The sequence below is a fragment of the Triturus cristatus genome, chromosome 4_1 (genome assembly GCF_964204655.1).
Source record: "Triturus cristatus chromosome 4_1, aTriCri1.1, whole genome shotgun sequence".
Lineage (NCBI taxonomy): Eukaryota > Metazoa > Chordata > Amphibia > Caudata > Salamandridae > Triturus > Triturus cristatus.
In genome coordinates this window covers 294,193,861-294,221,839 of record NC_140585.1, presented here as the reverse complement: position 1 = coordinate 294,221,839, position 27,979 = coordinate 294,193,861, and the positions used below count along the sequence as shown (strand labels likewise).

Here is a 27,979-nt window from a genome sequence, read left to right as displayed (position 1 = left end):
ACAGGCCAGAGGCTCCAACGTTTGGGAGTTGCACAGCCCTCAGTCTTTTCATGTTTCGCTCAAAGAGTGAAGGGCCCTGTAATTTCTCCTTCTCATTCACATATGAAAAGAATGAGAGCTAATCAAAAAATGAATTAGAGCTGGACGTAGAAATGCAGCAGAAGGGCCAGCAAGCGCATTTCTAAGTTGCTCTATGAAGGATGCTTTTGTACTTGACAGATCAGTTTAATCCTACAGGGCTCAAAAAGGAAGAATGCATTTGAGTCATCCTTGCTGAAAATCACACAGCCATTTATTCTAGGTTGCACTGAGTTTTCAGTCCTCTCCGCCTGCTAGCTTGTTGTTGCAATATGTCTCAATTCTGGAGAATTGTCTGCTATGCTGAAATGCGTGGCCCAGTTCAAATGTTCATCATATTTCCTGGAAAAATATCAAAAGGAAAACAAAGATTTGGTTTTGGGAAAATAATTTATTACACCTTGTAAAAATCAAAACTTTCACATTTGAGTCAAAAAAGAGAGGCTAGGTCTCACTATTTTGCTCAGGCTGTTTTACACGTACTGCTCACAGGTGCTGTCCTGCTACCAATGGGCATGGAAGCTTTGGCCTGCTCTGTTTCCAGCCTGGGTCGGTGCACCTCTCGTTACACAACCTGAAATTCTAGAGCTCCCTCTAGAACACCATATTGATGCCCAATGCAGCATGGACACCTGATCAACACAGCTGAGTGCAGCCCAGAACCCCTGAGCTCAAGCAATCCACAAGCCTCTGCCTCCCAAGTAACTAGGACAACAGGCACACGCCACCTTGCCCGGCAAACACTGCAGCTGTCCTAATGATGAAATGCATTCCATAAGTAAGGATAATGATAAAGTAAGGTGGAATGAATTGATGGTTTACCAACCATGTTTCAAGAAAATCAATTTCACTATCCTTCAAAGAAAGGAAAAAAATGTCTTATCAAGAAGCAGTGTGAATATGGGAAGGGCCTTTAAAAAAGATGTGGAGTTTCCTAAAGTAAAAAAGAGGGTTGAACTGATTGAAGGGAGAGAGGAAGTAGGGTCGGAAAGATTGTGACGGGGAAGTGAATACAACATAAATACTAGTATTTAGAGAGTGAGAGACAGGTAGAGGGACAGAAGGGAAAGGAGAGTGAGAGTGAGAGAGAAGAGCCAGGTTAGGGCTGAGTTTCTCTTTATCTGCCAGTGACTCCCTGTAGAAGCTTGCCGGCACAATTTAGGCTGTCCTGTAGGCATCCCTTGTTATGCCGAGCCAGCCAATATTGAGAAAAATAGCATGGGTCACAATGATGGAACTCGTCTGCAACATCGGAAGTTTTAAAGTAGTATGGAGTGGGAGGGCTAGAAGAGTTACCATAAAGAATGAATACACGTCATTCTGTTCTCTAGCCTCAACAGCTGCAAGAGAGGAACTCCTGCTGGCCAAGAAGACCAATGTCAGTTCAGCTTGAATTGGTGAAAGCATGCCTGATTCTGTAAAGGTATGAGATTACACTTTTGCGTCAGAGGTGGTCAGGGGCTATTGCACATTAGGAAACCGTTTATTGAGGTCCAGTTGGATTACTCTATCTTCTACCACCTCAAAATCAGCTGCTCATGCAGTGTTCTATACCGATGAGCTATTTTGGTCCTCCCTGCCCCTTCCAGCTAGTGGGTCCCCTGACTAGGGAAAGTGATTCGAACAGATTTGCATATCTTTTCATAGGAGACTTCTTGACTTATTTTATACTGTGCCAAATCAAGGTAGATTGAGTAATGATCTTGACAGACCTATATTGGAGAACTGCAGTGTGAGGAAGTGGCTCTGTATATACTGTTCCCAAATAGGTACAGGGTGTACAGAGTCCACAGTCCCCAGAGGTTTGGCAGAGGCTAAAGTTAGATATAACCTTACTCTCTAAAGTGGTAGCTTGGTCGAGCAGTAAGGCAGTATCAGAGGACAGTGTAAAGCATTTGTTGCACACACTCAGTCAGCAAATGGTCTCACACACTCAATAACTGAACTCTAGGCCAATGGTTTATCTACAACAAAATATATGCTTGTTTTATTTTAGAACCAACAATAGGTATTAAAATATACTTTCTCAGAATGAGATGCTTTATATAAATACTTTTGCAATATGCAATTGAGTTTTGTAGAAAGTTACAAGTGGTTGCAATAGGCAACAACATTTTAAACACAATAATGCATTGAGCTCAATGGAAGTTTCAAGTTATTTGCAACAGATTACTTTTAGGATTACTTTTGGATTTCCAGGACTGGATCCTAGATTCAGTCCTGGGTCAGTACTTGGAATCAAGTGATAAAAGTCGACTTAATTACTGTGATGATTTTTAGACAATATTTTGCTATTTTAAAAGTTGACAGAAAATATTTAATAGAAAACAGTCTAAGATTCCCTATGGCAGAAAATTCAAGTTGCAGGTATAGTATGTTCTCGTTACTTTTGTAATCCAGTACTGGGTGCCTAGACTCAGTACTGGGACCTTTATCCAAAACAGGTAAGTAATTACGTTTTCAGAAATTATACGATTTTTAAAGAATATTTAAAGTTTGCAGAAATTGACACTTAGAAGAAATTTCACAGAAAAACAGTCAATGATTTCCTATGGGAGAAAATTGGGTTACTGGTAAGTACAGTTGTAAGTATTTTTCAGAGTCAGTGCTGGGCACCAAGATCCAGCACTGGGAGCTCACCTAATAGCAGGTGAGTATTTTTTCGTTTTCGTTACTCGGCTGATTTTTGGTGAATATTTTAAGTTTTGAAAAGTCCACACTTGGAAGAAATTTCAGGAAAAACCAGTCAATGTTACCCTATGGAGAAGATTGAGTTATCGGTTTAAAGGTAAGTACTCGACTGGCAGAGTTAAGGTTCTGGGCATAGACTCAGGCGTCTCCCAGGGTCAGGTAGGTACAGTTGGTTCACCCTCAGCGGCACAAGGGCGGCCGGGTGCAGAGAGAGTTAGGCCCAATGTTATCCTATGAGAGGTAGGGGGGCCTTGGTTGGTGGCTGCTGACTAGCAGGCCACGTGGCTGTGGGAGCTGGGCTCCTGGTCACTTTTCCAGGGCAAGTGGGGAAGTAGATAGATGTAGAGGTTGCACTGCCAGGGCCACTCGGACGGCTGGGTGCAGGGTGCTTTTGAGCATTCGGGCGCTCAATTGATTTGAATGGGAAATCTCTGGTTAAGAAAAAGACTACAAGCTCGGGGACGAAGATTCTTCAGGTGCTACCACCACTTCGAGAGGTAAGTTGGGTAGTTGGAGGATAGGTAGGTACCCCGGGATTGGGCACAGGGGGCCGCGGAGCGCCGGGTGCAGGGGTACCTTTTGGTGTCGGGAAATCTTACCCTCTGTTGATCGCGGTTGGGGGGGCACCTGGTTCTGAGGCTGCAGGCTTCTTCAGGAGTGTCGAGGGAGGTCCTTGGGTGCCGGACTCGGGGTCACAGTCGCCGTGGGGTCGTCCTTGTGGTCTTTGTTCACTCTGGCACAGGCCAGGCTTGGTGGGTGCAGAGTGTGAAGGGTTCGCGGTTCCGGGCTGCTGCCAGGGATTAGAAGTAGATTTGAGTAGAGCCTCTACTCATGGGAGTCCCAGGGGTTTAGAGTCAAAAGGTAGCCAGGTCCTCCAGGGTTTGTGAGGTTGCTGGCCACAAGAGATGCCGGGTTGGAGCAGGAGCAGGTTCGAGGGTCGACAGGCCAGAGGCTCCAACGTTTGGGAGTTGCACAGCCCTCAGTCTTTTCATGTTTCGCTCAAAGAGTGAAGGGCCCTGTAATTTCTCCTTCTCATTCACATATGAAAAGAATGAGGGCTAATCAAAAAATGAATTAGAGCTGGACGTAGAAATGCAGCAGAAGGGCCAGCAAGCGCATTTCTAAGTTGCTCTATGAAGGATGCTTTTGTACTTGACAGATCAGTTTAATCCTACAGGTGCTCTAAAAGGAAGAATGCATTTGAGTCATCCTTGCTGAAAATCACACAGCCATTTATTCTAGGTTGCACTGAGTTTTCAGTCCTCTCCGCCTGCTAGCTTGTTGTTGCAATATGTCTCAATTCTGGAGAATTGTCTGCTATGCTGAAATGCGTGGCCCAGTTCAAATGTTCATCATATTTCCTGGAAAAATATCAAAAGGAAAACAAAGATTTGGTTTTGGGAAAATAATTTATTACACCTTGTAAAAATCAAAACTTTCACATTTGAGTCAAAAAAGAGAGGCTAGGTCTCACTATTTTGCTCAGGCTGTTTTACATGTACTGCTCACAGGTGCTGTCCTGCTACCAATGGGCATGGAAGCTTTGGCCTGCTCTGTTTCCAGCCTGGGTCGGTGCACCTCTCGTTACACAACCTGAAATTCTAGAGCTCCCTCTAGAACACCATATTGATGCCCAATGCAGCATGGACACCTGATCAACACAGCTGAGTGCAGCCCAGAACCCCTGAGCTCAAGCAATCCACAAGCCTCTGCCTCCCAAGTAACTAGGACAACAGGCACACGCCACCTTGCCCGGCAAACACTGCAGCTGTCCTAATGATGAAATGCATTCCATAAGTAAGGATAATGATAAAGTAAGGTGGAATGAATTGATGGTTTACCAACCATGTTTCAAGAAAATCAATTTCACTATCCTTCAAAGAAAGGAAAAAAATGTCTTATCAAGAAGCAGTGTGAATATGGGAAGGGCCTTTAAAAAAGATGTGGAGTTTCCTAAAGTAAAAAAGAGGGTTGAACTGATTGAAGGGAGAGAGGAAGTAGGGTCGGAAAGATTGTGACGGGGAAGTGAATACAACATAAATACTAGTATTTAGAGAGTGAGAGACAGGTAGAGGGACAGAAGGGAAAGGAGAGTGAGAGTGAGAGAGAAGAGCCAGGTTAGGGCTGAGTTTCTCTTTATCTGCCAGTGACTCCCTGTAGAAGCTTGCCGGCACAATTTAGGCTGTCCTGTAGGCATCCCTTGTTATGCCGAGCCAGCCAATATTGAGAAAAATAGCATGGGTCACAATGATAGAACTCGTCTGCAACATCGGAAGTTTTAAAGTAGTATGGAGTGGGAGGGCTAGAAGAGTTACCATAAAGAATGAATACACGTCATTCTGTTCTCTAGCCTCAACAGCTGCAAGAGAGGAACTCCTGCTGGCCAAGAAGACCAATGTCAGTTCAGCTTGAACAGGTGAAAGCATGCCTGATTCTGTAATGGTATGAGATTACACTTTTGCGTCAGAGGTGGTCAGGGGCTATTGCACATTAGGAAACCGTTTATTGAGGTCCAGTTGGATTACTCTATCTTCTACCACCTCAAAATCAGCTGCTCATGCAATGTTCTATACCGATGAGCTATTTTGGTCCTCCCTGCCCCTTCCAGCTAGTGGGTCCTGTTAGAACCGGCGGTCTCTAGTTGGCAGAGGTATACACTTCTGACAAATAGGGACCAACCAACTCTAGTCAGGGCAAGGGGATTACACACTCAGATAACCCCTGCTACCCCCTTGGTAGCTTGGCAGAGCAGACAGGCTTATCTCAGAGGCAGTGTGTTAAGCATTTATGACCACATACAGTAATAAAGTGAATACACTACAGATGGACACGACACAGAAGTTATTATAAAAATAGTATGTTTATATAAGGCTTAGCACAAGACCAAATAACGACAAAAATATACCACAGTCTTAATAAATACTCTTTGGAAGGAAAAATAATAGTTCAAATAAGGTTTCTTCTTGGCAAATAGTTCTTTAGCAAAGTATTCTTCTGAGCACAGTTCTTTGGCAACAATGTAACCCCCACAGGAGTCACACGACGTCGAGTCTACAAGAGTCCCAAGGTTCGGCGTCGACCGCGAGGAGCGCTACGTCAAGCCTGGAGTCGCAACAGACCCCACAAGTACAGTACCTTGAGAAACGAAGAAAACGATGATCCACGGCGTCGAGATGTCGGCGTCGAGGTCGTCGTCGATCGTGCCTCGGAGTCGGGCCAATCCGCAGCGGCGTCGAGGGATGTCGGGCCGGAGCAGCGCTCACGGCGTCGAGAAGGGCGTCGAGTCGATGCGATCAGCAGCGGCGTCGGGACGGGGTCGCTTGGAGGCAGAGCCGATACTCACTCCTCACTGGCGTCGATACCGGCGTCGAGACGGGGTCACTTGGAGCCGGGGCCGATACCCACTGCTCACTGGCGTTGCTGCTGGCGTCGAGACTGCAGATTTTCCCTTGTGTACTGGAAACAACACTTTCCAGCAATTCAGCAATTCAGTAGATGGTGAAGTCCTTTGGCCCTGTGACTTCAACAGGAGACTGGCACTCTTCCAGTCCTTGGAGATTTTCTAGCAAGTGTTCAGAGAGTACACACCAAGTTCCTCTCTCCTTGTTCCTTGGCAAAAATAAAGAAGCAGCTTCCAGGTTCCTCCACAGCAAAACAGCACTCTGGCAGAAAGGGGAGGCAAGTCCTTAGATCAGCAGGCTTCTTGTCCTTGGTACAGGTTTCCTTGTCAGAAGTGATCTGAGTTCTTGGTTCAGGGGTCCTTCTCTTATACCCCTTTTTCCCTTTGTTCCCTTTGTCCAAGCAGGGCGATTCCCACCATCTCAGGTTTGTTGTGGGTGTTGCCAGGCAGAGGCACCTGGCCTATTCACTGGGCAGGGCAGAGTCCTCAGCCGCCCAGCAGGAGGCGGAGCCAGTATTGTCACTGGTAGGAGCAGGGCTATCAGTCGCCCAGCAGGAGGCGGGGCCAGTATTGTGTCAGGCAGGGCAGGCTACTCTTCCCTCACTCTACGTGTAAACGCCCCATTCACCCCACACTGACTCACTCAGACCTCTGGAGCCACCCAGCCCCGGACACACACACCAAACCAGCAGAGACCGGTAGATAGTTGGACAAGGAAATAGCCACTTTCTAAAAGTGCTATTTCCAAACATAGAATTTAAAAACCATCCATCCTAAAGGGTGTGTTATTAAATTCTGAGTTCAGGGATACTAAACTCGACTTGCTACCATGCTCCCTGAGTCAGATAGATTATAATGGAGTTAATAATCAGTCTGCCCAGTCTGGCCTATTGGAGGCAGGTAGCCCTTCAATAGTGAAAAACGAAAATGGCTGTAATTCACTATTAGGTCATGCCACACACATCAGGGCATGACCTATCTTTTACCAACAATGCACCCTGCCCTAGGGCCTACCATAGAGGTGTCTGAAATGTGGCAAAGTGAAGGTTTAGAGACTGGTAAGTAGGTTTCCTTACCAAGTCGACATGGCAGTCAGGGACTGCACGCAGGCGCTGCGGTGGCAGGCCTGAGACACATTTTACACGCTGCTTCCGTGGGTGGCACAACCAGTGCTGCAAGCCCACCAGCAGCGGTTAACTTACACGCCCTCGGCACACGCAGTGCACTAGACTAGGGTCTGAACAGTAAGTCAACCAAGCCAATCATGGTAACACCAATCAATGTAACAATTTAACATAGGGAGCACTTGCACTGTGGCACTGATCAGCAGTGGCACAGTGCCCAAAGCAATAATCCAGCAAAAACATCGTAAACAGAGGAGGCAAACAGAAAAAAATGGAGGAGAGACTCATGCCAATGATGCCAGGTCTAACACGTGTCCCCTCCAGCTGAAATGTGGGGAGAACTACCCTTCACCCAGGGAGTCCTCATCACTAAGGCGGAAAAATCTGGACAGATCATCAGCATTGGCGTGATCTGTACCAGGGCGGTGTTCCACCGTAAAGTCCATCCCCTGTAGGGAAATGGACCACCTCAACAGCTTTGGGTTCTCACCCCTCATCTGCATTAACCATCTGAGGGGCCTGTGGTCTGTCTGAACCCGGAAGTGAGTCCCAAACAGGTAGGGTCTTAGCTTCTTCAGCGCCCAGACCACAGCAAATGCCTCACGCTCTATCGCACTCCACCTTTGTTCCCTGGGAAGTAACCTCCGGCTGATGAAGGCTACAGGTAAGTCTCGGCCCTCCTCATTCATCTGTGCTAGAACAGCCCCCACACCATGCTCTGAAGCGTCCGTCTGGACAATGAATTCTTTTGAAAAGTCGGGTGCCTGGAGGACCGGTGCTGTACACATTGCAGTTTTCAGGGTGTCAAAGGCTTTCTGACAGGCGTCAGTCCAGATCACAAGTCTCGGCTGCTTCCGGGAAGTCAGCGAGGTCAAGGGGTGCACAATGTTGCCATACCCCTTGACAAACCTCCTGTAGTAACCCGTGAGACCCAAGAAGGCTCTCACCTGAGTCTGGGTTTTGGGCGGTTCCCAAGCCAGGATGGTATCTATCTTGGGTTGCAGGGGGGCCACCTTGCCGCTCCCTACTTGGTGCCCCAAGTACACCACTGAACCCTGCCCAATCTGGCACTTACTAGCCTTGATTGTGAGGCCTGCTCTGCGCAGGGCCAACAACACTTCCTGGAGGTGGCGCAAGTGTTCCTCCCAGCTGGCGCTGAACACTGCTATATCGTCCAGGTAGGCGGCGCTGAAATCTTCCAGCCCGGCCAATACCTGGTTAACCAACCTCTGGAATGTGGCAGGGGCATTCTTCATCCCAAAGGGCATCACCCGGAACTGGTAGTGCCCATCTGGTGTGGAGAATGCAGACCTCTCTTTTGCCCCATCAGTCAAGGCGATCTGCCAGTACCCAGACGTTAGATCAAACGTACTAAGGTACCGGGCAGCCCCCAACCGATCGATGAGCTCATCAGCTCTGGGGATGGGGTGCGCGTCAGTCTTGGTGACCGAATTGAGTCCTCGGTAATCCACACAGAACCGAAGTTCTGGTGAGGCACCAGGCGCTGCAGCCTTTGGGACCAAGACCACTGGGCTGGCCCAAGGACTGCTAGAGGACTCAACCACCCCTAAGGCAAACATCTTGGAGACCTCCTCCTTGATGTATGCTCTGACCTTGTCAGTCACCCTGTAGGCCTTGTGCCTCACAGGAGTGCTGTCCCCGGTGTCCACATCATGGACACACCACTGAGTGACACCAGGGATTAAGGAGAACAGATCAGGGAATTGTACCAACAGATGGCGACAATCTTGCTGCTGCTCAGGGGTCAGTGTGTCAGAGAGGACAACACCATCCACTGACCCATCTTTTTCTTTTGCACACAGGAGGTCAGGAAGAGGCTCACTCTCCTCCTCCATCCCAGCATCTGTGGCAAGGAGCATGCCCACTTCGGACCTTTCTAAGTGGGGCTTTAACCGGTTGACATGCAGGACCCTTAAAGGGTTCCTGGGAGATTTCAAGTCCACCAAGTAGGTGACATCGCTCTTCTTCTCCACAACCTCAAATGGTCCAGTCCACCTGTCCTTGAGCGCACAAGGTTCCACAGGGGCCATGACCCAAACTTTCTGACCAGGTTGAAGCTCAACCAGAGTGGCATTCTGATCGTACCACCGCTTCATCTCTTCCTGGCTGGCCTCCAGATTTGCCTGAGCAAGATCTCTGAAGCGCCGAGTCTGGTTCCTAAAGGCCAGCATGTAACTATATACATCCTGGGGAGGTTTCCTGGGAGATTGCTCCCAGCCTTCTCTGACCAGACTCAAAGGTCCTCTTACCGGGTGACCATACAAAAGCTCAAAGGGGCTGAACCCTAGAGACTTCTGTGGCACCTCACGGTAAGCAAACAGCAGGCATGGCAAGAGGACGTCCCATTTACGCCTCATTGGTTCTTCAAGACCCATGATCATGCCTTTTAGGGTCCGGTTGAATCTCTCAACCAGCCCATTACCTTGAGGGTGGTAAGGAGTGGTAAACTTGTAGGTTACCCCACACTCCTTCCACAGCGACTTCATATAATTCGAAATGAAGTTGGTGCCCCGGTCTGACACCACCTCTCTGGGGAACCCCATGCGGGAGAAAACACCCATCAGTGCCCGTCCCACCACGGGGGCCGTCACTGTTCGGAGAGGGATGGCTTCCGGGTACCGGGTGGCATGGTCCACCAAGACCAGGATAAACCTGTTGCCCATGGCTGTCTTGGGGTCCAGTGGCCCCACAATGTCAATTCCCACTCGCTCAAAGGGGGTACTGACGACGGGAAAAGGTTGGAGGGGAGCCTTCTGCTTCCGCCCACTTTTCCCACTTGCCTGGCAAGTTTGACAGGTCCTACAATGGATATCTGAATCCCTTCTCATCTGAGGCCAATAAAAATGGGTGACAAGCCTGTCATAGGTCTTGTCCTGCCCCAGATGTCCAGCTAACGGAACGTCATGAGCCAACCCCAGTAGGAAGGCTCTGAAGCGCTGGGGTACCACCAGCACACGGGCTGACCCAGGCTCAGCAGCCTTAGGCTCGCTATACAGGAGATCGTTCTCCCAGTAGACCCAATGTGATCCTGACTGATCACCTGTCGTTTGGGCCGAGGCCTGCTGCCTCATACCCACAAGAGAAGGGCACACTTTCTGCTCAGCACAAAATTCCTCCCTGGAGGGACCACCATCCTGCTGCCAATGGGTCAGCTCGGGCAGGTCTCCCAGTTCGGCCACTTGTTCTCCTGTCGGTTCCAGGGCATCCCCCTCAGGGTCTGCTCCCTCCTGGACCGCGGGAACGATGGGGGACGGTTTCCCGCGCCCCCTGCCTCTTCTCTTCACGGTTGGGACCTGGGCCATACTTTCAGGCTCCGGGCCCCCATCAACACCCTTACTGACTGACATGGACCGGGTGGTCGCACACACCCACTCAGGCAGACCCAACATTTCCAGATGCGCTTTTCTCTCCACCTTAGCCCAAGGGGAGTCCTCCAAATCATTGCCCAAGAGACAATCAACAGGCATGGCGGGCCTCACAGCAACCTGAATAGTACCTGAGACCCCCCCCCACTCAAAGGGAACTTGAGCTACCTCACACTGACTCTGTGAGTTGTCAGCAGCTACAACAGGGTAGAATGCATGAGGGACCACCTGCTCTCTGGACACCAAGTGACACTTGACAGCTGTCACACTCGCTCCGGTGTCTCTGAGAGCTTCCACCCTATGGCCATTAATGGTCACCCACTGCCTATATTTCTTAGTGTTACTAGGCAGAGGGGTTGGAGGGACCATTTCCACGTCTCCTAAAGAGACCAGGGACATTTCTGCGGGACCCCACCCACCGGGGGCACCCATCTCCTCCCCTCCCAGGGCTACACTCGCTACCTGACGAGGGGGTGCACGCGGCGGTGCATTCGAATCCTTCATGGGACACTGGGGATCATAATAACGGTGTCCCACCTGCTTACAGGCATAGCAGGTCATGGGGCCCCTGTGAACAGGTTTACCTGTCGGGGCCTCCGGCTTCTTTACAGGGGGAGGCTGGGAACCCTTCCCTTGGTTCCCTTGGGGACTACTTTGGGGCCCTTTCTGAAACTCCCTCTGTTTACCCCTGTCCCCCCCACTCTTCTGCTGGGGACCCTGCCCACCTTTGGCTGAGTCTCCCACTGGACCCTTGTGGACCCTGGTACTGACCCAGCGGTCCGCCTCCTCAGCAAGTTTTCTAGGGTTAGATAGCTTGCTGTCAACAAGGTGCTGGCGTAGCTCTGGAAAACAGTTATTAGACAAGTGCTCCCAAGCGAACAAATCATAAAGAGCATCATAACTATCAACCTTGCTACCCTTTATCCAACCATCCATGGTTCTGCAGAAAAAAGACACATATTCAACCCACGTAGTACCAGGCAACTTCTTACATTCTCTAAAGGTTTGTCTGTACTTTTCTGGAGTTAAGCCATATCTCAGCATTAAAGCATCTTTCATATGAGTATAAGACATCCTATCCTCAGCAGGAAGGCTCAACAAGGTATCTCTCCCCTCGTTTGTAAAGCGGCTCCACAACCCCGTTCCCCAATCCTTCTCAGGGACCCGGTGGGCCAACAATGCTAACTCATACGCTTTAAACCATTGGCTAATATCTTCATTCTTACTGTAATCTTTGATCACATCCTTAGGAAAATAAAACCTACTTTCTGCAGGCACAGATGGAGTGCTGCCACCAGAGGGATTCAACTCTAAACTCTTCGTTTTAAGCTCCATCTCCCTCACCATCTTCTCACGTTCAAACGCTAATTTCTCTCTCTCAAAATCTAATCTTTTGCTCTCCATTTCAGCTTCTCTCTTGCTTCTTGCATTCTCTAATTCCAACTGCCCTCCTAATTTAAGTTTTGCCATTTCTAACTTGTACCCCCTCTCCTTCTCCCTGTCTTCTAATTCTTCGGGGGAAAGGCTCCTAGAGGACGCACTACTGCCTGGAGATGACACTGGCCCACCTGTGGGCTCTTCCTCTTCCTCTTCTTCTTCCTCTTCCGGTACCACCACCGGATCAGAGGGATTTCTGGCCTCTAACCAGGCCTTCAGCGCTTTGAGGAAGCCCTCTTTCTTTGAGACACCTGTGGTAGGAACTTTAAACTGCTTGCAAAATCCTTTTAGATCTTTTAGCGTGTAGGAATCTATCTTCTCCTTATCGAATTCCCCCACAACATTCTCCACAGGTGTAGCAGCTCCGGCCTTCTCCATGGACAAAACTGGCAGTGTTTAAGAAAATAAGCTCCAGGAAAGCGGAGAACAAAAATAGAATATCCTACCAAACAGACTGTGGCTGCGTTATGGTCTGCTTTCACTATGTAGCGTACACTAATCACTGCACATGAGTCATAAATGCAAAGTTCAAATCCTCACCGCTGACCACCAATGTTAGAACCGGCGGTCTCTAGTTGGCAGAGGTATACACTTCTGACAAATAGGGACCAACCAACTCTAGTCAGGGCAAGGGGATTACACACTCAGATAACCCCTGCTACCCCCTTGGTAGCTTGGCAGAGCAGACAGGCTTATCTCAGAGGCAGTGTGTTAAGCATTTATGACCACATACAGTAATAAAGTGAATACACTACAGATGGACACGACACAGAAGTTATTATAAAAATAGTATGTTTATATAAGGCTTAGCACAAGACCAAATAACGACAAAAATATACCACAGTCTTAATAAATACTCTTTGGAAGGAAAAATAATAGTTCAAATAAGGTTTCTTCTTGGCAAATAGTTCTTTAGCAAAGTATTCTTCTGAGCACAGTTCTTTGGCAACAATGTAACCCCCACAGGAGTCACACGACGTCGAGTCTACAAGAGTCCCAAGGTTCGGCGTCGACCGCGAGGAGCGCTACGTCAAGCCTGGAGTCGCAACAGACCCCACAAGTACAGTACCTTGAGAAACGAAGAAAACGATGATCCACGGCGTCGAGATGTCGGCGTCGAGGTCGTCGTCGATCGTGCCTCGGAGTCGGGCCAATCCGCAGCGGCGTCGAGGGATGTCGGGCCGGAGCAGCGCTCACGGCGTCGAGAAGGGCGTCGAGTCGATGCGATCAGCAGCGGCGTCGGGACGGGGTCGCTTGGAGGCAGAGCCGATACTCACTCCTCACTGGCGTCGATACCGGCGTCGAGACGGGGTCACTTGGAGCCGGGGCCGATACCCACTGCTCACTGGCGTTGCTGCTGGCGTCGAGACTGCAGATTTTCCCTTGTGTACTGGAAACAACACTTTCCAGCAATTCAGCAATTCAGTAGATGGTGAAGTCCTTTGGCCCTGTGACTTCAACAGGAGACTGGCACTCTTCCAGTCCTTGGAGATTTTCTAGCAAGTGTTCAGAGAGTACACACCAAGTTCCTCTCTCCTTGTTCCTTGGCAAAAATAAAGAAGCAGCTTCCAGGTTCCTCCACAGCAAAACAGCACTCTGGCAGAAAGGGGAGGCAAGTCCTTAGATCAGCAGGCTTCTTGTCCTTGGTACAGGTTTCCTTGTCAGAAGTGATCTGAGTTCTTGGTTCAGGGGTCCTTCTCTTATACCCCTTTTTCCCTTTGTTCCCTTTGTCCAAGCAGGGCGATTCCCACCATCTCAGGTTTGTTGTGGGTGTTGCCAGGCAGAGGCACCTGGCCTATTCACTGGGCAGGGCAGAGTCCTCAGCCGCCCAGCAGGAGGCGGAGCCAGTATTGTCACTGGTAGGAGCAGGGCTATCAGTCGCCCAGCAGGAGGCGGGGCCAGTATTGTGTCAGGCAGGGCAGGCTACTCTTCCCTCACTCTACGTGTAAACGCCCCATTCACCCCACACTGACTCACTCAGACCTCTGGAGCCACCCAGCCCCGGACACACACACCAAACCAGCAGAGACCGGTAGATAGTTGGACAAGGAAATAGCCACTTTCTAAAAGTGCTATTTCCAAACATAGAATTTAAAAACCATCCATCCTAAAGGGTGTGTTATTAAATTCTGAGTTCAGGGATACTAAACTCGACTTGCTACCATGCTCCCTGAGTCAGATAGATTATAATGGAGTTAATAATCAGTCTGCCCAGTCTGGCCTATTGGAGGCAGGTAGCCCTTCAATAGTGAAAAACGAAAATGGCTGTAATTCACTATTAGGTCATGCCACACACATCAGGGCATGACCTATCTTTTACCAACAATGCACCCTGCCCTAGGGCCTACCATAGAGGTGTCTGAAATGTGGCAAAGTGAAGGTTTAGAGACTGGTAAGTAGGTTTCCTTACCAAGTCGACATGGCAGTCAGGGACTGCACGCAGGCGCTGCGGTGGCAGGCCTGAGACACATTTTACACGCTGCTTCCGTGGGTGGCACAACCAGTGCTGCAAGCCCACCAGCAGCGGTTAACTTACACGCCCTCGGCACACGCAGTGCACTAGACTAGGGTCTGAACAGTAAGTCAACCAAGCCAATCATGGTAACACCAATCAATGTAACAATTTAACATAGGGAGCACTTGCACTGTGGCACTGATCAGCAGTGGCACAGTGCCCAAAGCAATAATCCAGCAAAAACATCGTAAACAGAGGAGGCAAACAGAAAAAAATGGAGGAGAGACTCATGCCAATGATGCCAGGTCTAACAGGTCCCCTGACTAGGGAAAGTGATTCGAACAGATTTGCATATCTTTTCATAGGAGACTTCTTGACTTATTTTATACTGTGCCAAATCAAGGTAGATTGAGTAATGATCTTGACAGACCTATATTGGAGAACTGCAGTGTGAGAAAGTCTCTCTGTATATACTGTTCCCAAATAGGTACAGGGTGTACAGAGTCCACAGTCCCCAGAGGTTTGGCAGAGGCTAAAGTTAGATATAACCTTACTCTCTAAAGTGGTAGCTTGGTCGAGCAGTAAGGCAGTATCAGAGGACAGTGTAAAGCATTTGTTGCACACACTCAGTCAGCAAATGGTCTCACACACTCAATAACTGAACTCTAGGCCTATGGTTTATCTACCAAAAATATATGCTTGTTTTATTTTAGAACCAACAATAGGTATTAAAATATACTTTCTCAGAATGAGATGCTTTATATAAATACTTTTGCAATATGCAATTGACTTTTGTAGAAAGTTACAAGTGGTTGCAATAGGCAACAACATTTTAAACACAATAATGCATTGAGCTCAATGGAAGTTTCAAGTTATTTGCAACAGATTACTTTTAGGATTACTTTTGGATTTCCAGGACTGGATCCTAGATTCAGTCCTGGGTCAGTACTTGGAATCAAGTGATAAAAGTCGACTTAATTACTGTGATGATTTTTAGACAATATTTTGCTATTTTAAAAGTTGGCAGAAAATATTTAATAGAAAACAGTCTAAGATTCCCTATGGCAGAAAATTCAAGTTGCAGGTATAGTATGTTCTCGTTACTTTTGTAATCCAGTACTGGGTGCCTAGACTCAGTACTGGGACCTTTATCCAAAACAGGTAAGTAATTACGTTTTCAGAAATTATACGATTTTTAAAGAATATTTAAAGTTTGCAGAAATTGACACTTAGAAGAAATTTCACAGAAAAACAGTCAATGATTTCCTATGGGAGAAAATTGGGTTACTGGTAAGTACAGTTGTAAGTATTTTTCAGAGTCAGTGCTGGGCACCAAGATCCAGCACTGGGAGCTCACCTAATAGCAGGTGAGTATTTTCGTTTTCGTTACTCGGCTGATTTTTGGTGAATATTTTAAGTTTTGAAAAGTCCACACTTGGAAGAAATTTCAGTAAAAACCAGTCAATGTTACCCTATGGAGAAGATTGAGTTATCGGTTTAAAGGTAAGTACTCGACTGGCAGAGTTAAGGTTCTGGGCATAGACTCAGGCGTCTCCCAGGTTCAGGTAGGTACAGTTGGTTCACCCTCAGCGGCACAAGGGCGGCCGGGTGCAGAGAGAGTTAGGCCCAATGTTATCCTATGAGAGGTAGGGGGGCCTTGGTTGGTGGCTGCTGACTAGCAGGCCACGTGGCTGTGGGAGCTGGGCTCCTGGTCACTTATCCAGGGCAAGTGGGGAAGTAGATAGATGTAGAGGTTGCACTGCCAGGGCCACTCGGACGGCTGGGTGCAGGGTGCTTTTGAGCATTCGGGCGCTCAATTGATTTGAATGGGAAATCTCTGGTTTAGAAAAAGACTGCAAGCTCGGGGACGAAGATTCTTCAGGTGCCACCACCACTTCGAGAGGTAAGTTGGGTAGTTGGAGGATAGGTAGGTACCCCGGGATTGGGCACAGGGGGCCGCGGAGCGCCGGGTGCAGGGGTACCTTTTGGTGTCGGGAAATCTTACCCTCTGTTGATCGCGGTTGGGGGGGCACCTGGTTCTGAGGCTGCAGGCTTCTTCAGGAGTGTCGAGGGAGGTCCTTGGGTGCCGGACTCGGGGTCACAGTCGCCGTGGGGTCGTCCTTGTGGTCTTTGTTCACTCTGGCACAGGCCAGGCTTGGTGGGTGCAGAGTGTGAAGGGTTCGCGGTTCCGGGCTGCTGCCAGGGATTAGAAGTAGATTTGAGTAGAGCCTCTACTCATGGGAGTCCCAGGGGTTTAGAGTCAAAAGGTAGCCAGGTCCTCCAGGGTTTGTGAGGTTGCTGGCCACAAGAGATGCCGGGTTGGAGCAGGAGCAGGTTCGAGGGTCGACAGGCCAGAGGCTCCAACGTTTGGGAGTTGCACAGCCCTCAGTCTTTTCATGTTTCGCTCAAAGAGTGAAGGGCCCTGTAATTTCTCCTTCTCATTCACATATGAAAAGAATGAGAGCTAATCAAAAAATGAATTAGAGCTGGACGTAGAAATGCAGCAGAAGGGCCAGCAAGCGCATTTCTAAGTTGCTCTATGAAGGATGCTTTTGTACTTGACAGATCAGTTTAATCCTACAGGGCTCAAAAAGGAAGAATGCATTTGAGTCATCCTTGCTGAAAATCACACAGCCATTTATTCTAGGTTGCACTGAGTTTTCAGTCCTCTCCGCCTGCTAGCTTGTTGTTGCAATATGTCTCAATTCTGGAGAATTGTCTGCTATGCTGAAATGCGTGGCCCAGTTCAAATGTTCATCATATTTCCTGGAAAAATATCAAAAGGAAAACAAAGATTTGGTTTTGGGAAAATAATTTATTACACCTTGTAAAAATCAAAACTTTCACATTTGAGTCAAAAAAGAGAGGCTAGGTCTCACTATTTTGCTCAGGCTGTTTTACACGTACTGCTCACAGGTGCTGTCCTGCTACCAATGGGCATGGAAGCTTTGGCCTGCTCTGTTTCCAGCCTGGGTCGGTGCACCTCTCGTTACACAACCTGAAATTCTAGAGCTCCCTCTAGAACACCATATTGATGCCCAATGCAGCATGGACACCTGATCAACACAGCTGAGTGCAGCCCAGAACCCCTGAGCTCAAGCAATCCACAAGCCTCTGCCTCCCAAGTTACTAGGACAACAGGCACACGCCACCTTGCCCAGCAAACACTGCAGCTGTCCTAATGATGAAATGCATTCCATAAGTAAGGATAATGATAAAGTAAGGTGGAATGAATTGATGGTTTACCAACCATGTTTCAAGAAAATCTATTTCACTATCCTTCAAAGAAAGGAAAAAAATGTCTTATCAAGAAGCAGTGTGAATATGGGAAGGGCCTTTAAAAAAGATGTGGAGTTTCCTAAAGTAAAAAAGAGGGTTGAACTGATTGAAGGGAGAGAGGAAGTAGGGTCGGAAAGATTGTGACGGGGAAGTGAATACAACATAAATACTAGTATTTAGAGAGTGAGAGACAGGTAGAGGGACAGAAGGGAAAGAAGAGTGAGAGTGAGAGAGAAGAGCAAGGTTAGGGCTGAGTTTCTCTTTATCTGCCAGTGACTCCCTGTAGAAGCTTGCCGGCACAATTTAGGCTGTCCTGTAGGCATCCCTTGTTATGCCGAGCCAGCCAATATTGAGAAAAATAGCATGGGTCACAATGATGGAACTCATCTGCAACATCGGAAGTTTTAAAGTAGTATGGAGTGGGAGGGCTAGAAGAGTTACCATAAAGAATGAATACACGTCATTCTGTTCTCTAGCCTCAACAGCTGCAAGAGAGGAACTCCTGCTGGCCAAGAAGACCAATGTCAGTTCAGCTTGAACAGGTGAAAGCATGCCTGATTCTGTAAAGGTATGAGATTACACTTTTGCGTCAGAGGTGGTCAGGGGCTATTGCACATTAGGAAACCGTTTATTGAGGTCCAGTTGGATTACTCTATCTTCTACCACCTCAAAATCAGCTGCTCATGCAATGTTCTATACCGATGAGCTATTTTGGTCCTCCCTGCGCCTTCCAGCTAGTGGGTCCCCTGACTAGGGAAAGTGATTCGAACAGATTTGCATATCTTTTCATAGGAGACTTCTTGACTTATTTTATACTGTGCCAAATCAAGGTAGATTGAGTAATGATCTTGACAGACCTATATTGGAGAACTGCAGTGTGAGAAAGTGGCTCTGTATATACTGTTCCCAAATAGGTACAGGGTGTACAGAGTCCACAGTCCCCAGAGGTTTGGCAGAGGCTAAAGTTAGATATAACCTTACTCTCTAAAGTGGTAGCTTGGTCGAGCAGTAAGGCAGTATCAGAGGACAGTGTAAAGCATTTGTTGCACACACTCAGTCAGCAAATGGTCTCACACACTCAATAACTGAACTCTAGGCCAATGGTTTATCTACAAAAAAATATATGCTTGTTTTATTTTAGAACCAACAATAGGTATTAAAATATACTTTCTCAGAATGAGATGCTTTATATAAATACTTTTGCAACATGCAATTGAGTTTTGTAGAAAGTTACAAGTGGTTGCAATAGGCAACAACATTTTAAACACAATAATGCATTGAGCTCAATGGAAGTTTCAAGTTATTTGCAACAGATTACTTTTAGGATTACTTTTGGATTTCCAGGACTGGATCCTAGATTCAGTCCTGGGTCAGTACTTGGAATCAAGTGATAAAAGTCGACTTAATTACTGTGATGATTTTTAGACAATATTTTGCTATTTTAAAAGTTGACAGAAAATATTTCATAGAAAACAGTCTAAGATTCCCTATGGCAGAAAATTCAAGTTGCAGGTATAGTATGTTCTCGTTACTTTTGTAATCCAGTACTGGGTGCCTAGACTCAGTACTGGGACCTTTATCCAAAACAGGTAAGTAATTACGTTTTCAGAAATTATACGATTTTTAAAGAATATTTAAAGTTTGCAGAAATTGACACTTAGAAGAAATTTCACAGAAAAACAGTCAATGATTTCCTATGGGAGAAAATTGGGTTACTGGTAAGTACAGTTGTAAGAATTTTTCAGAGTCAGTGCTGGACACCAAGATCCAGCACTGGGAGCTCACCTAATAGCAGGTGAGTATTTTCGTTTTCGTTACTCGGCTGATTTTTGGTGAATATTTTAAGTTTTGAAAAGTCCACACTTGGAAGAAATTTCAGGAAAAACCAGTCAATGTTACCCTATGGAGAAGATTGAGTTATCGGTTTAAAGGTAAGTACTCGACTGGCAGAGTTAAGGTTCTGGGCATAGACTCAGGCGTCTCCCAGGGTCAGGTAGGTACAGTTGGTTCACCCTCAGCGGCACAAGGGCGGCCGGGTGCAGAGAGAGTTAGGCCCAATGTTATCCTATGAGAGGTAGGGGGGCCTTGGTTGGTGGCTGCTGACTAGCAGGCCACATGGCTGTGGGAGCTGGGCTCCTGGTCACTTATCCAGGGCAAGTGGGGAAGTAGATAGATGTAGAGGTTGCACTGCCAGGGCCACTCGGACGGCTGGGTGCAGGGTGCTTTTGAGCATTCGGGCGCTCAATTGATTTGAATGGGAAATCTCTGGTTTAGAAAAAGACTGCAAGCTCGGGGACGAAGATTCTTCAGGTGCCACCACCACTTCGAGAGGTAAGTTGGGTAGTTGGAGGATAGGTAGCTACCCCGGGATTGGGCACAGGGGGCCGCGGAGCGCCGGGTGCAGGGGTACCTTTTGGTGTCGGGAAATCTTACCCTCTGTTGATCGCGGTTGGGGGGGCACCTGGTTCTGAGGCTGCAGGCTTCTTCAGGAGTGTCGAGGGAGGTCCTTGGGTGCCGGACTCGGGGTCACAGTCGCCGTGGGGGCGTCCTTGTGGTCTTTGTTCACTCTGGCACAGGCCAGGCTTGGTGGGTGCAGAGTGTGAAGGGTTTGCGGTTCCGGGCTGCTGCCAGGGATTAGAAGTAGATTTGAGTAGAGCCTCTACTCATGGGAGTCCCAGGGGTTTAGAGTCAAAAGGTAGCCAGGTCCTCCAGGGTTTGTGAGGTTGCTGGCCACAAGAGATGCCGGGTTGGAGCAGGAGCAGGTTCGAGGGTCGACAGGCCAGAGGCTCCAACGTTTGGGAGTTGCACAGCCCTCATTTTTTTCATGTTTCGCTCAAAGAGTGAAGGGCCCTGTAATTTCTCCTTCTCATTCACATATGAAAAGAATGAGGGCTAATCAAAAAATGAATTAGAGCTGGACGTAGAAATGCAGCAGAAGGGCCAGCAAGCGCATTTCTAAGTTGCTCTATGAAGGATGCTTTTGTACTTGACAGATCAGTTTAATCCTACAGGTGCTCTAAAAGGAAGAATGCATTTGAGTCATCCTTGCTGAAAATCACACAGCCATTTATTCTAGGTTGCACTGAGTTTTCAGTCCTCTCCGCCTGCTAGCTTGTTGTTGCAATATGTCTCAATTCTGGAGAATTGTCTGCTATGCTGAAATGCGTGGCCCAGTTCAAATGTTCATCATATTTCCTGGAAAAATATCAAAAGGAAAACAAAGATTTGGTTTTGGGAAAATAATTTATTACACCTTGTAAAAATCAAAACTTTCACATTTGAGTCAAGAAAGAGAGGCTAGGTCTCACTATTTTGCTCAGGCTGTTTTACACGTACTGCTCACAGGTGCTGTCCTGCTACCAATGGGCATGGAAGCTTTGGCCTGCTCTGTTTCCAGCCTGGGTCAGTGCACCTCTCGTTACACAACCTGAAATTCTAGAGCTCCCTCTAGAACACCATATTGATGCCCAATGCAGCATGGACACCTGATCAACACAGCTGAGTGCAGCCCAGAACCCCTGAGCTCAAGCAATCCACAAGCCTTTGCCTCCCAAGTAACTAGGACAACAGGCACACGCCACCTTGCCCGGCAAACACTGCAGCTGTCCTAATGATGAAATGCATTCCATAAGTAAGGATAATGAGAAAGTAAGGTGGAATGAATTGATGGTTTACCAACCATGTTTCAAGAAAATCTATTTCACTATCCTTCAAAGAAAGGAAAAAAATGTCTTATCAAGAAGCAGTGTGAATATGGGAAGGGCCTTTAAAAAAGATGTGGAGTTTCCTAAAGTAAAAAAGAGGGTTGAACTGATTGAAGGGAGAGAGGAAGTAGGGTCGGAAAGATTGTGACGGGGAAGTGAATACAACATAAATACTAGTATTTAGAGAGTGAGAGACAGGTAGAGGGACAGAAGGGAAAGGAGAGTGAGAGTGAGAGAGAAGAGCCAGGTTAGGGCTGAGTTTCTCTTTATCTGCCAGTGACTCCCTGTAGAAGCTTGCCGGCACAATTTAGGCTGTCCTGTAGGCATCCCTTGTTATGCCGAGCCAGCCAATATTGAGAAAAATAGCATGGGTCACAATGATGGAACTCGTCTGCAACATCGGAAGTTTTAAAGTAGTATGGAGTGGGAGGGCTAGAAGAGTTACCATAAAGAATGAATACACGTCATTCTGTTCTCTAGCCTCAACAGCTGCAAGAGAGGAACTCCTGCTGGCCAAGAAGACCAATGTCAGTTCAGCTTGAACAGGTGAAAGCATGCCTGATTCTGTAAAGGTATGAGATTACACTTTTGCGTCAGAGGTGGTCAGGGGCTATTGCACATTAGGAAACCGTTTATTGAGGTCCAGTTGGATTACTCTATCTTCTACCACCTCAAAATCAGCTGCTCATGCAGTGTTCTATACCGATGAGCTATTTTGGTCCTCCCTGCCCCTTCCAGCTAGTGGGTCCCCTGACTAGGGAAAGTGATTCGAACAGATTTGCATATCTTTTCATAGGAGACTTCTTGACTTATTTTATACTGTGCCAAATCAAGGTAGATTGAGTAATGATCTTGACAGACCTATATTGGAGAACTGCAGTGTGAGAAAGTGGCTCTGTATATACTGTTCCTAAATAGGTACAGGATGTACAGAGTCCACAGTCCCCAGAGGTTTGGCAGAGGCTAAAGTTAGATATAACCTTACTCTCTAAAGTGGTAGCTTGGTCGAGCAGTAAGGCAGTATCAGAGGACAGTGTAAAGCATTTGTTGCACACACTCAGTCAGCAAATGGTCTCACACACTCAATAACTGAACTCTAGGCCAATGGTTTATCTACAAAAAATATATGCTTGTTTTATTTTAGAACCAACAATAGGTATTAAAATATACTTTCTCAGAATGAGATGCTTTATATAAATACGTTTGCAATATGCAATTGACTTTTGTAGAAAGTTACAAGTGGTTGCAATAGGCAACAACATTTTAAACACAATAATGCATTGAGCTCAATGGAAGTTTCAAGTTATTTGCAACAGATTACTTTTAGGATTACTTTTGGATTTCCAGGACTGGATCCTAGATTCAGTCCTGGGTCAGTACTTGGAATCAAGTGATAAAAGTCGACTTAATTACTGTGATGATTTTTAGACAATATTTTGCTATTTTAAAAGTTGACAGAAAATATTTCATAGAAAACAGTCTAAGATTCCCTATGGCAGAAAATTCAAGTTGCAGGTATAGTATGTTCTCGTTACTTTTGTAATCCAGTACTGGGTGCCTAGACTCAGTACTGGGACCTTTATCCAAAACAGGTAAGTAATTACGTTTTCAGAAATTATACGATTTTTAAAGAATATTTAAAGTTTGCAGAAAATTGACACTTAGAAGAAATTTCACAGAAAAACAGTCAATGATTTCCTACGGGAGAAAATTGGGTTACTGGTAAGTACAGTTGTAAGTATTTTTCAGAGTCAGTGCTGGGCACCAAGATCCAGCACTGGGAGCTCACCTAATAGCAGGTGAGTATTTTCGTTTTCGTTACTCGGCTGATTTTTGGTGAATATTTTAAGTTTTGAAAAGTCCACACTTGGAAGAAATTTCAGGAAAAACCAGTCAATGTTACCCTATGGAGAAGATTGAGTTATCGGTTTAAAGGTAAGTACTCGACTGGCAGAGTTAAGGTTCTGGGCATAGACTAAGGCGTCTCCCAGGGTCAGGTAGGTACAGTTGGTTCACCCTCAGCGGCACAAGGGCGGCCGGGTGCATAGAGAGTTAGGCCCAATGTTATCCTATGAGAGGTAGGGGGGCCTTGGTTGGTGGCTGCTGACTAGCAGGCCACGTGGCTGTGGGAGCTGGGCTCCTGGTCACTTATCCAGGGCAAGTGGGGAAGTAGATAGATGTAGAGGTTGCACTGCCAGGGCCACTCGGACGGCTGGGTGCAGGGTGCTTTTGAGCATTCGGGCGCTCAATTGATTTGAATGGGAAATCACTGGTTTAGAAAAAGACTGCAAGCTCGGGGACGAAGATTCTTCAGGTGCCACCACCACTTCGAGAGGTAAGTTGGGTAGTTGGAGGATAGGTAGGTACCCCGGGATTGGGCACAGGGGGCCGCGGAGCGCCGGGTGCATGGGGTACCTTTTGGTGTCGGGAAATCTTACCCTCTGTTGATCGCGGTTGGGGGGGCACCTGGTTCTGAGGCTGCAGGCTTCTTCAGGAGTGTCGAGGGAGGTCCTTGGGTGCCGGACTCGGGGTCACAGTCGCCGTGGGGTCGTCCTTGTGGTCTTTGTTCACTCTGGCACAGGCCAGGCTTGGTGGGTGCAGAGTGTGAAGGGTTCGCGGTTCCGGGCTGCTGCCAGGGATTAGAAGTAGATTTGAGTAGAGCCTCTACTCATGGGAGTCCCAGGGGTTTAGAGTCAAAAGGTAGCCAGGTCCTCCAGGGTTTGTGAGGTTGCTGGCCACAAGAGATGCCGGGTTGGAGCAGGAGCAGGTTCGAGGGTCGACAGGCCAGAGGCTCCAACGTTTGGGAGTTGAACAGCCCTCAGTCTTTTCATGTTTCGCTCAAAGAGTGAAGGGCCCTGTAATTTCTCCTTCTCATTCACATATGAAAAGAATGAGGGCTAATCAAAAAATGAATTAGAGCTGGACGTAGAAATGCAGCAGAAGGGCCAGCAAGCGCATTTCTAAGTTGCTCTATGAAGGATGCTTTTGTACTTGACAGATCAGTTTAATCCTACAGGTGCTCTAAAAGGAAGAATGCATTAGAGTCATCCTTGCTGAAAATCACACAGCCATTTATTCTAGGTTGCACTGAGTTTTCAGTCCTCCCCGCCTGCTAGCTTGTTGTTGCAATATGTCTCAATTCTGGAGAATTGTCTGCTATGCTGAAATGCGTGGCCCAGTTCAAATGTTCATCATATTTCCTGGAAAAATATCAAAAGGAAAACAAAGATTTGGTTTTGGGAAAATAATTTATTACACCTTGTAAAAATCAAAACTTTCACATTTGAGTCAAAAAAGAGAGGCTAGGTCTCACTATTTTGCTCAGGCTGTTTAACACGTACTGCTCACAGGTGCTGTCCTGCTGCCAATGGGCATGGAAGCTTTGGCCTGCTCTGTTTCCAGCCTGGGTCGGTGCACCTCTCGTTACACAACCTGAAATTCTAGAGCTCCCTCTAGAACACCATATTGATGCCCAATGCAGCATGGACACCTGATCAACATAGCTGAGTGCAGCCCAGAACCCCTGAGCTCAAGCAATCCACAAGCCTCTGCCTCCCAAGTAACTAGGACAACAGGCACACGCCACCTTGCCCGGCAAACACTGCAGCTGTCCTAATGATGAAATGCATTCCATAAGTAAGGATAATGATAAAGTAAGGTGGAATGAATTGATGGTTTACCAACCATGTTTCAAGAAAATCAATTTCACTATCCTTCAAAGAAAGGAAAAAAATGTCTTATCAAGAAGCAGTGTGAATATGGGAATGGCCTTTAAAAAAGATGTGGAGTTTCCTAAAGTAAAAAAGAGGGTTGAACTGATTGAAGGGAGAGAGGAAGTAGGGTCGGAAAGATTGTGACGGGGAAGTGAATACAACGTAAATACTAGTATTTAGAGAGTGAGAGACAGGTAGAGGGACAGAAGGGAAAGGAGAGTGAGAGTGAGAGAGAAGAGCCAGGTTAGGGCTGAGTTTCTCTTTATCTGCCAGTGACTCCCTGTAGAAGCTTGCTGGCACAATTTAGGCTGTCCTGTAGGCATCCCTTGTTATGCCGAGCCAGCCAATATTGAGAAAAATAGCATGGGTCACAATGATGGAACTCGTCTGCAACTTCGGAAGTTTTAAAGTGGTATGGAGTGGGAGGGCTAGACGAGTTACCATAAAGAATGAATACACGTCATTCTGTTCTCTAGCCTCAACAGCTGCAAGAGGGGAACTCCTGCTGGCCAAGAAGACCTATGTCAGTTCAGCTTGAACAGGTGAAAGCATGCCTGATTCTGCAAAGGTATGAGATTACACTTTTGCGTCAGAGGTGGTCAGGGGCTATTGCACATTAGGAAACCGTTTATTGAGGTCCAGTTGGATTACTCTATCTTCTACCACCTCAAAATCAGCTGCTCATGCAGTGTTCTATACCGATGAGCTATTTTGGTCCTCCCTGCCCCTTCCAGCTAGTGGGTCCCCTGACTAGGGAAAGTGATTCGAACAGATTTGCATATCTTTTCATAGGAGACTTCTTGACTTATTTTATACTGTGCCAAATCAAGGTAGATTGAGTAATGATCTTGACAGACCTATATTGGAGAACTGCAGTGTGAGAAAATGGCTCTGTATATACTGTTCCCATATAGGTACAGGGTGTACAGAGTCCACAGTCCCCAGAGGTTTGGCAGAGGCTAAAGTTAGATATAACCTTACTCTCTAAAGTGGTAGCTTGGTCGAGCAGTAAGGCAGTATCAGAGGACAGTGTAAAGCATTTGTTGCACACACTCAGTCAGCAAATGGTCTCACACACTCAATAACTGAACTCTAGGCCAATGGTTTATCTACAAAAAATATATGCTTGTTTTATTTTAGAACCAACAATAGGTATTAAAATATACTTTCTCAGAATGAGATGCTTTATATAAATACTTTTGCAATATGCAATTGACTTTTGTAGAAAGTTACAAGTGGTTGCAATAGGCAACAAAATTTTAAACACAATAATGCATTGAGCTCAATGGAAGTTTCAAGTTCTTTGCAACAGATTACTTTTAGGATTACTTTTGGATTTCCAGGACTGGATCCTAGATTCAGTCCTGGGTCAGTACTTGGAATCAAGTGATAAAAGTCGACTTAATTACTGTGATGATTTTTAGACAATATTTTGCTATTTTAAAAGTTGACAGAAAATATTTCATAGAAAACAGTCTAAGATTCCCTATGGCAGAAAATTCAAGTTGCAGGTATAGTATGTTCTCGTTACTTTTGTAATCCAGTACTGGGTGCCTAGACTCAGTACTGGGACCTTTATCCAAAACAGGTAAGTAATTAAGTTTTCAGAAATTATACGATTTTTAAAGAATATTTAAAGTTTGCAGAAAATTGACACTTAGAAGAAATTTCACAGAAAAACAGTCAATGATTTCCTACGGGAGAAAATTGGGTTACTGGTAAGTACAGTTGTAAGTATTTTTCAGAGTCAGTGCTGGGCACCAAGATCCAGCACTGGGAGCTCACCTAATAGCAGGTGAGTATTTTCGTTTTCGTTACTCGGCTGATTTTTGGTGAATATTTTAAGTTTTGAAAAGTCCACACTTGGAAGAAATTTCAGGAAAAACCAGTCAATGTTACCCTATGGAGAAGATTGAGTTATCGGTTTAAAGGTAAGTACTCGACTGGCAGAGTTAAGGTTCTGGGCATAGACTCAGGCGTCTCCCAGGGTCAGGTAGGTACAGTTGGTTCACCCTCAGCGGCACAAGGGCGGCCGGGTGCAGAGAGAGTTAGGCCCAATGTTATCCTATGAGAGGTAGGGGGGCCTTGGTTGGTGGCTGCTGACTAGCAGGCCACGTGGCTGTGGGAGCTGGGCTCCTGGTCACTTATCCAGGGCAACTGGGGAAGTAGATAGATGTAGAGGTTGCACTGCCAGGGCCACTCGGACGGCTGGGTGCAGGGTGCTTTTGAGCATTCGGGCACTCAATTGATTTGAAAGGGAAATCACTGGTTTAGAAAAAGACTGCAAGCTCGGGGACGAAGATTCTTCAGGTGCCACCACCACTTCGAGAGGTAAGTTGGGTAGTTGGAGGATAGGTAGGTACCCCGGGATTGGGCACAGGGGGCCGCGGAGCGCCGGGTGCATGGGGTACCTTTTGGTGTCGGGAAATCTTACCCTCTGTTGATCGCGGTTGGGGGGGCACCTGGTTCTGAGGCTGCAGGCTTCTTCAGGAGTGTCGAGGGAGGTCCTTGGGTGCCGGACTCGGGGTCACAGTCGCCGTGGGGTCGTCCTTGTGGTCTTTGTTCACTCTGGCACAGGCCAGGCTTGGTGGGTGCAGAGTGTGAAGGGTTCGCGGTTCCGGGCTGCTGCCAGGGATTAGAAGTAGATTTGAGTAGAGCCTCTACTCATGGGAGTCCCAGGGGTTTAGAGTCAAAAGGTAGCCAGGTCCTCCA

General features: G+C 47.1%; 5 non-coding genes across 5 annotated transcripts; all 5 read right to left on the bottom strand.

Moving 5' to 3' along the window:
- Positions 1–516: 516 nt before the first annotated feature.
- Positions 517–816, bottom strand: LOC146854450 (signal recognition particle RNA). Its single transcript, XR_014959074.1, has one exon.
- A 3,410-nt stretch (positions 817–4,226) lies between these two features.
- Positions 4,227–4,526, bottom strand: LOC146854449 (signal recognition particle RNA). Its single transcript, XR_014959222.1, has one exon.
- Positions 4,527–17,433: 12,907 nt separating this feature from the next.
- LOC146854448 (signal recognition particle RNA) lies at positions 17,434–17,733 on the bottom strand. Its single transcript, XR_014959167.1, has one exon.
- A 3,408-nt stretch (positions 17,734–21,141) lies between these two features.
- LOC146854447 (signal recognition particle RNA) lies at positions 21,142–21,441 on the bottom strand. The gene has a single exon (XR_014959252.1).
- A 3,409-nt stretch (positions 21,442–24,850) lies between these two features.
- LOC146854446 (signal recognition particle RNA) lies at positions 24,851–25,150 on the bottom strand. Its single transcript, XR_014959259.1, has one exon.
- Between the last annotated feature and the right edge of the window lie 2,829 nt (positions 25,151–27,979).